Source organism: Apis dorsata, unplaced genomic scaffold (genome assembly GCF_000469605.1).
Source record: "Apis dorsata unplaced genomic scaffold, Apis dorsata 1.3 scaffold_1026, whole genome shotgun sequence".
Taxonomy (NCBI): Eukaryota; Metazoa; Arthropoda; class Insecta; order Hymenoptera; family Apidae; genus Apis; species Apis dorsata.
This window is the reverse complement of record NW_006264125.1, coordinates 21,979-30,550: the sequence shown is the minus strand read 5'-3', so window position 1 is coordinate 30,550 and position 8,572 is coordinate 21,979. Positions and strand designations below refer to the sequence as shown.

Sequence of the window (8,572 nt, the reverse complement as noted above, 5' to 3'; positions counted from 1 at the left end):
TTTTTTTTTTTTTTTTTTTTTTTTTTGCGCATCTTGGCATAAAAATTATTATAGAGTCTTATTATATATATTTTGTTAAGCATCTGTAAATACATCTTGCTTTCAGATACAAAAGAAACGACGAATCGTAGCGAGAGTCCATTGTCGTAACATCAAGAACGAATGCCCAGAACTCACGTGCAAAGATCCAATTCTTCTTCCAGATCGATGCTGTAAATCTTGTCCGGGAAATTCCAGTAAGTAATATTGTGATTTTTCTTTGTAGACACTTAATTCTTTATATAACAATGTTTTCTTTTAAATATTTCTAAAATTAAAATTGAGGGAAAATTACATATAGGATAAAATTTTTTAAAATATTAATATACGATATTAATTATATTAATATTAAAATATAATATTAATATATTTAATTTACGATATATTAAAAAATCATAGAAATCGAAAGTGATATTTGATATTTCTAAATAATTATCAAATTTTTTATTTTGTCTATATAAATCATTATGTTTTACTATTTGCATCTATGCAAGTTATTACATAATACATAAATGTATATGTATAATAATGTTATAAAACATAATGTTATGTATAATACATAAATGTTATAAAACAAAAAAATATTACCATAATATAAAAAAAGTTTTATAATATCGATCATTGTTTCAAAGAAATATCCTGCCAGCGTGTATAGGTTATGTTTTGCTTAGTATTATTGGATTGGACATAAACAGCAATATTCTATTTGCGAACCAGTATAGATCCAGTATTATATCTTAAAATGAAAAAATATGTTATAATAAATTAGTTCAATTTGTCGGAATGGATATGTACCTTAAAATAAAGTAAAATATATATCGTTGACATTTCTTCGCATTAGCATCTAACCATAAATATTTCAAAGAGAAAAAACGAAGAAAAAAAGGTTAATTATCAATAGTGAAATTGAAATAATCATAGGTCGTAAATATCAACGAAAGAATATATATATATATTGAGAGACTGGAGGCATTAATGAGAATCAAATGATTTATATAAATCATTTATCAATGATCACCGCCTCTTTTATCCATATCGTTGTTTTTATCGACTACCAGAGGGCTCCCTCGTTCTTTCTTCACGCATCCTTCGAACGTTTCTCTATCGATCCTATCGATTTGATAATCGTATTTGCAATGCTATGTAATCATGATCGACCATTCTCACTTTATATCTTTACTTGTATTATCGCTATAATTGTCAAATGTTCCTATTAGCAAAGATTAGTAGATTAATATCTTTTTTTTAATGCTGTAAAATAGCAAAAGAATTTTACTTGTTACTTTTTGTCATTATATGAAGCTTTCTTTTTTTCAACGATTTTTTCGAAGTTTTTATTTTTTTCGTTTTTTTTTTTTTATTATTATAATATTATTTTTAATTTCTTGAAAATAATTGTTCTTGAAAATACTTTTTGATATTCATAGTTTCAATTTCCGCAATGATGTAAAATGTATCAAAGTTCGCAACATTTGTTTAAAATATTTACTAATCTTTTTTAACGATTTTTAACTTTTAGCATAGTAGCGTAAAGTTTGCGAAAAAAATAATAAAGAAATTATTTATCCATTTATCTATTCTCATTCTACCTCAGATCTTTATATTATATAGTTACGCTAGAATCCGTTTTTTTATTCTTCAAAATGTCTCTTAAATAGCAACTTTCACTTCAATGGCATGTGCCAAATTCTTCTAACATTTATTTGGCTCTGTTTCTTTTTTGAATGGAATTCCATATATCATCATTAATTATCATAGAATGTGGATAGAATAAATGAAATGGTCGAAATACTTGCGCCCATTCCTGTTGCTTTTATATGGAAATATGGTCACCAATGAGACCTAGAATTTAGTATTCTTTTAAATAGAAGAATTTCTCTGAAACAGAATTCTAATCAAGTTGCAAATTTAATAGTTTATAAATGTTTCCATGTCAATTGCTAGTTCATTTTTGATTATCAATCAACTTGATAATTAACAATGATTTTAATTTAAGATAAGAAAAATTAAATAAAATGTAAATGATTATATTGATTACATTTGACCCAGCCATTGCATTTGTGTTCATATTCCAAGAATTGAAATTATAATTTTGAATCACTAATCATGACTTACACATATTTTAAAATTAAAATTGTAATTTTTCATCAAGTTGGTGAAAGCGTAGGTTCTTTGATGAACAAACATCGAATGAAAAGATAGTCACTCGATCAAACGCATATATTCATCACTTTTACAATGAGCAGCGCAATTTATTGGTTACTTAGAATCAATTAGCTAGCTAGTCATTTATTAACCATGGATAAATCCATAGTCATTGTTCGTGCGTTTCTTATTTCTATTCTGGACAATGGAAAGATTTTTTTTTTACAATCATAAGAATACACTTTCTTTGTCATCCTGTATTTTTTTATTTTTTTTATTTTTTATATATATATTCTTGTCTACTCGTAACCCATTGAATAGGAATGCCAATCAGACGCGATGTTAAGCATGTCTAATGATGTTGTAACATTATTTTTGTGTAATTGGCTACAAGAAAAGTAGGATTTCTTGCAATAGAACTTACAATTAGGTGGAATTAACAGTTTATCACTATTGGTATTATCATACATAGTAAGATTAGTATGCGTGCCCTACTCCTCATTGATTGAAAACACTGTTTTAGCAATTCAAAAAACGTATTACTACGTGACAGACACTTCCACGTATTTGCAATTGTAATATTTTAATTATTTCTTTTTATTGATATCACGTTCCATTATAAATTTTCTTCTTTTTTTTAAATTCCAGTTTTTATTTACATAACATTAATAGATAGTTATATAATAAATAAAATAACATTTGAATTTTGCTACTTAAGTTTACAACAAGTATCAAATCATGCCTGTCAATATTTCTAATGTGTTTATATGATTTATGTGATAGGGTTTAAATTATTTTATCTAAAGGATATTTGCATTTCAGTTTTTTTACATAGATAATGCTAACAAGCAATGTAGCAATTCGCATTAAGGGATTTGTATGAAATACCAAGTTAATATGTGGATACTTTAAATAATTTTCATTTGATATGTGATAAGTAGATTCAATAATTGGTATTTGCAAAAGGATTATTATCTACTCTGTCGTTCTGCTTCTATGTTGTAAATAGACTTCATTGGAATAATGCATTTTAATTTGTTTTTCATATTTCTATTCTTAGTTATTTCTATTTGTTCTTTTATTTGTTAGATTACGTTGATTAGTAAATAACGTGACTTTCGAGTTGATTGTAAATAAAATTGACATATTGATCTGAACTAAATTCAATGATCTGAAAGCTGCTATTGCTTTTGACGTTGATGATAGCAAAGTTCAGTAAGTCAAGTATTAGGATTTGTTGGTCACAATACATGGATCTATAATTATTAGTCGAAAGGACTAATAATTAACTTTCATTGGTTTCTTAGTATAGTTTTAGCTTTTGTTGTTTGTTGATCTTGAATCCCAGAAATTGTGTTTAGCATTGAAATCTATTATATTAAAAAGTTATTAGATAACTAAAAAAAACTTTGAATTCAATTGCAATTATTAAATGTCTGGGAAGGCATATTATTATCTAGTTATTCTAAATTTATTTTAATTACAATAGTCTGTATCTTTGAAATAATGGAAACTTAATATTTTTTATTCCAATTCTGCCATGATCTTTAATACTTACCAATATCTCATTGCAATTTCACTTGATGTATGTTATATTTTGTTTAGTTTGTAAAGCGATTTTTCTTTTAATTATTTTTGTAAAAAGATAATTATGCAATAGAAAAAATTTTTATTAAGATAATAGATAATTGTCATTTGAAGATCAAATTGTAAAGATTAAAATATTTTAAATTTATCAAAATCCATAAAAAAAGAGTTTTTTGAAAGTGTTCTAAATAATTCATTATATATTTTATTTTTTCAAACTTCTCCAATTAATTTTTTATTTGAAAATTGAAAAAAATTTACTCAAATGAACATTACTAGACAATTATACTTATTTTATCACTTCAACTTCTATTTATTAATAATTAATTAATAATTTTCAATTATTTAAAATACAAGAAGCGCCCTCTTGGTTCTCACGTAAAAATGTCAATTGTGAAAAAAAAATGGCGCGAGTTGATTTCTCGACAGTGAGAACAGTGCCATCCTGTGGTGAGCATTGGTAGAGCACAGTAGATAAGCGAAATAACGACCCGTGAGAGACATCGAATTAACGTGTAGAGAGTGGTAGAGACAGAAAAGGCAGTAGAGAAAAAAGGTTGGTGATAAAGAAACGGTAGAGGCAAAGTAGGGAAAAAAGAAGAGAATGGGAAACATGGAGAGGAAGAGCGTACAAGATCGGTTGTCATGCAGGCAGAAAGAGAGAGGAGAGATAGGTCGGGCGCCACGGTTTAGCGCCATGGCGCCGGCTATATTACCGCATGGCGTCACTTCGATTAAGCCGTGCAATCTAAATGTAAATATTAGCATACGTAATGACCGGGCATAACGCGCGCGGGAATAAGAATAGATGAGAAGATGTAGCATGGAGGGAGGGTTGGAAGGTCGCAGGGAAGACAGCGAGTGGGAGGAGAGGGGATCGTTGCGAACCTTTCCTCTTCCAATATAAGGTTGACCAATCCTCTGGTCGCTACTGGATCTCTCTTAGTTAGCGTTCACCTTTTATCTTTCCTTATATTGCTCTTTATTCTTCGGCATGCTTTATTGTCATTAATTTTGTGTCTGCCTCGACTCCTCCTACTTATTCTTGTTTTGTTCTCTTTGTCAATTATTCATTCGTGGATTACTATCTTATGTATTTTAAATTGTCTCATGAAGGAGCTGATATATATTTTTTTTATAAGAATGAGGTTTAATGTTGCGCGATTGTTCATTTATTGATCCATAGTTTTAAGAGTAAGAATAGATACGTATATGTATTTAAAAGCGGTTCAAATGGGAACGTAATTATACCAGATTCCAAGCAGGTCAACCTCTACGCATAAAAATCCCTAGAATGTTTACGTCTATAGGATAGACTTTACCCGTTACTTATGCGAAAAGAAAATTGTATATTCGAAACTTTGAGTACACTAGCTTTCTCGTTATGTTTGTAGAATGATTTATTTTATAGTGTAACTTTATTTATATTTTCTTATAATATGGATTTAAATCAATAATAATTTTTTTTCTTTTTTTTTTTTTTAATTAACTTTAAATAGTATGTTAAATATAGGCAGCAATGAAAATAATGAAAATAAATACGGCATCATATTGTAATAAATAATGCTATATATAATTACTTACTACGCATATATAGCGTAAGAGCAAATTGATATAGAGAAATTTGACATGATAATTATGTATTCGATATTAAGACAAAAATTTATTATATTCAATAACTTAGCTGCATTTTGCATTATGCTTTCTATTTACAAGATCTTTACATAAGTATAATAACATTTAGCAAATCAAGATATCGAAAATTAAAAAATCAAATTACATGATAAATATGATTTTAGCTGGCACATATATCAAGAATAATATTTATGAATTTTTATTATCTTAAATGCAATTTATGTTTGTTATTACGATATTTAAATTTATGTTAACAACATGAATGAATCAATTAAATGTAAAAATGTAAGATTGTAAATTCGAGTTTGATTTCTCTAGATTTTGATCATATAGTTTTATTTTATTTATTTTTTTATTTTTTCGGTAATTCAACTCGAATTTATCTTTCCAGTCATCTAATATGGTATCCTGAAAAACAAGATTTTAAAAAGTTAGCTATTGAATTTTAAACCAAAAAGATATTTCATTATAACAAATTTCTATAAAATAAGAATCATTTAAGAAAATGAATTTGCATAATTACATTATTTATGCTTATTCATAAAAAATGGTACAGGAATTAAAAATTGCGGTGTTGACAAGCACAGATTTATTTAAACTAGTATTCCTAGAACAGATAAGAATGCTATTTAAAAATGATATAAATATATATAATTATTGACTATTTAAAAAAAATTCTCTAGATTTTTTAATTATTAATTAGATTACATAAATGCAATTATAATTGCAATAATTTTATAAATTGAAATGATATATTAATGCGATGACATGATGATTATCCAATATATTTATCTATTTATATATTTTTAAATTATTTTATATTTATATTTTTTTATTTTTTAAATATTTAAATTATTATATTTTTCTACAAATATGATAATTATTAATTCAAGATTTATTTGATGTAGTATACATTATAATTTTTTTAGTTGGTATACTTTTAATTTTTTAAATTATTCATAAAACTTATTCATAGAAAAACTTTCGATTAATTATTAAATTGAATTCTGTTTTTACTCGCAGCACAATACACGATTTATTTTTCAATTTTGTATAAGCACAATATAATAGGTGAATCACCATATTTAATATCTATCCATAGCGAGTATGGATATTTTACAGATGTTTTAAAATAAATATTTCAGCCAAACGTGAAATAAAATATATAATAATCTTTAGACAATCAAAATTATAATGATCAAAATTAATTTTCATCTTATGTATATTATGAAGAAAATCTTAAAGATTTTCAAATTCATGTAAAAGTAGATTTTTAACAAGCTCAGAAGGATAAACTTCAATGATATAATATTAAATATCTGAAATATATGGAAATTAATTTGAGAATTATATGTAAAAAAATATTATTTAAAATCATACTTTCGACAACATATTAAAAAATTATTGAATTTATTTTATATCAAATACTAGTCATAATCTTTAATGACTAATGAAAAGTTATACTTGAAATCATTCATATTAATACGAAATTATCCCTTTACTATAAAATAAATTTCATTAATATTATATTATTTTATTCATAATGATATTTATAATGGCAAAAAAAATATATATATATAAATAGTTTTTTAACTCACTGTATTTTCTTCGAGAGGTATAAAGAATATTACCAATATATACTATATATATAGAAATTTTCTATGTCCATTTCTCGCGTGTTCTCCGTCTTGTGTTATTATTGTCGTGTCCGCATCGTTGTCTGACAGGCTTGTTGCCCCCTGCTGATGGAAGGTGAAGTCGCTTACAGTTACTAATACAAGATCGTCTCCTTTTACATCTCGTGAAAAGAAACTGTGACCTGTGGGCCTGTCGATTGGGCCTGTCATATCGATTCTTATTGATCTAAAGGATGAATAACAATATATCTTAAATATTGATATTTATTTACTTATTGAATCTCTTACGTCGTTCATAGAAAAAGTCGGAATATTAAAATGTGATCATGATTAACATAGCATCAATAATAGTACGATTCTGATTCTAATTCTAATGAAGAAGATGTAGTGAAACATCTAAAAATATATTGAAACTCAAGAGTTTGCACTGGAAAGGAATGTAGGTCTAATTGGTTGGAACGCTGTGTCTTACTCTTACTTAAAATGACCTTGTCACACATATTTTCCCTATTGGCAGAAAATATCACATTAGTTCGATGCGTAGTAAAAAGAGGGAATAAGTCTGAAACTAAATAAAATATAGCGATAATGAGTAAGTAATAAAGATAAAGATAGCCGGAACGAGCAAAAAATCTTTCTTGTCGAATGCAAGCTCTACATAATATTTATTGTTTTGATTTTAATCCATAATATAATTTATAATTTCTTGAGATTGCTATTATAAAACGCATAATGAGCGACATCTAGCGTGCAAAACGTATATTATATTTACATACGTTGCAAAGCAAAGGTCGATGACCGATTGGCTGCAAGTGATTATCTTCAAAATTCCTTTACTGGTTTTTTAATTTTGTTTCTCTTTTATACTATCGTCATGCATTATTGTAGAATTTCATATAAATATTCTCGAAGGTTGTAAACTAATGAAAAAAAGCGAAGTTATTATAAACAATGTTTTAGAGAATATGAAAACAACGGTTGGTTAGGTGAGTTCAGTGATTTTGGCGCTGTTTTCACGCGCATGCTTAATCCTGAATAACGATCGACCTTCGGTCAAACGGCACCACGTGTCAAGTGTCAATTCTCGCATGAATGCTATTAAATTGGCCGTAGCGCTCTTTCTAGTCACGTTCAGCTGCCGTAAAATCTGAAATCTACACACCTTGGTTTTACAAAAAAATAACCTATTATTTTTCGCAACAGTGTTTGTGCGTTAAATAATATTAAATGTTTTTTAAAATAAAATATAAATTTAGTTTTATTATATATATAGGAATAAAATAATCATATATTAAATTAATTTGTAGCGTAGTTTACTATTAAACATTTCACATTTTCTCTGACGTTATAGATTGTTTTCGATCATATTTTGTTAATGAAAAACTATACAATTTTTTTGAAAGGAACATATTCATTACATATTTAATATAATTTTCGTTAATATCATGCACAAAATTTGTGATGACTTCAATTCAATAATATCTTTTTAATGTAATTTATGACTACGACAACCTATTATGTAATAATTT

The 8,572-nt window shown here is 26.4% G+C and overlaps 1 protein-coding gene across 1 annotated transcript in view; it reads left to right on the top strand.

The window, feature by feature from the left end:
* The first annotated feature begins 71 nt into the window (after positions 1-71).
* LOC102681006 (dorsal-ventral patterning protein Sog) overlaps positions 72-8,572 on the top strand; it is a 20,112-nt gene continuing 11,611 nt past the window's right edge. The window contains exon 1 of the mRNA XM_031514498.1: positions 72-236. The gene's annotated coding sequence lies outside the window, so the exon portion shown is untranslated. The remainder of the gene's footprint in view (positions 237-8,572) is intronic.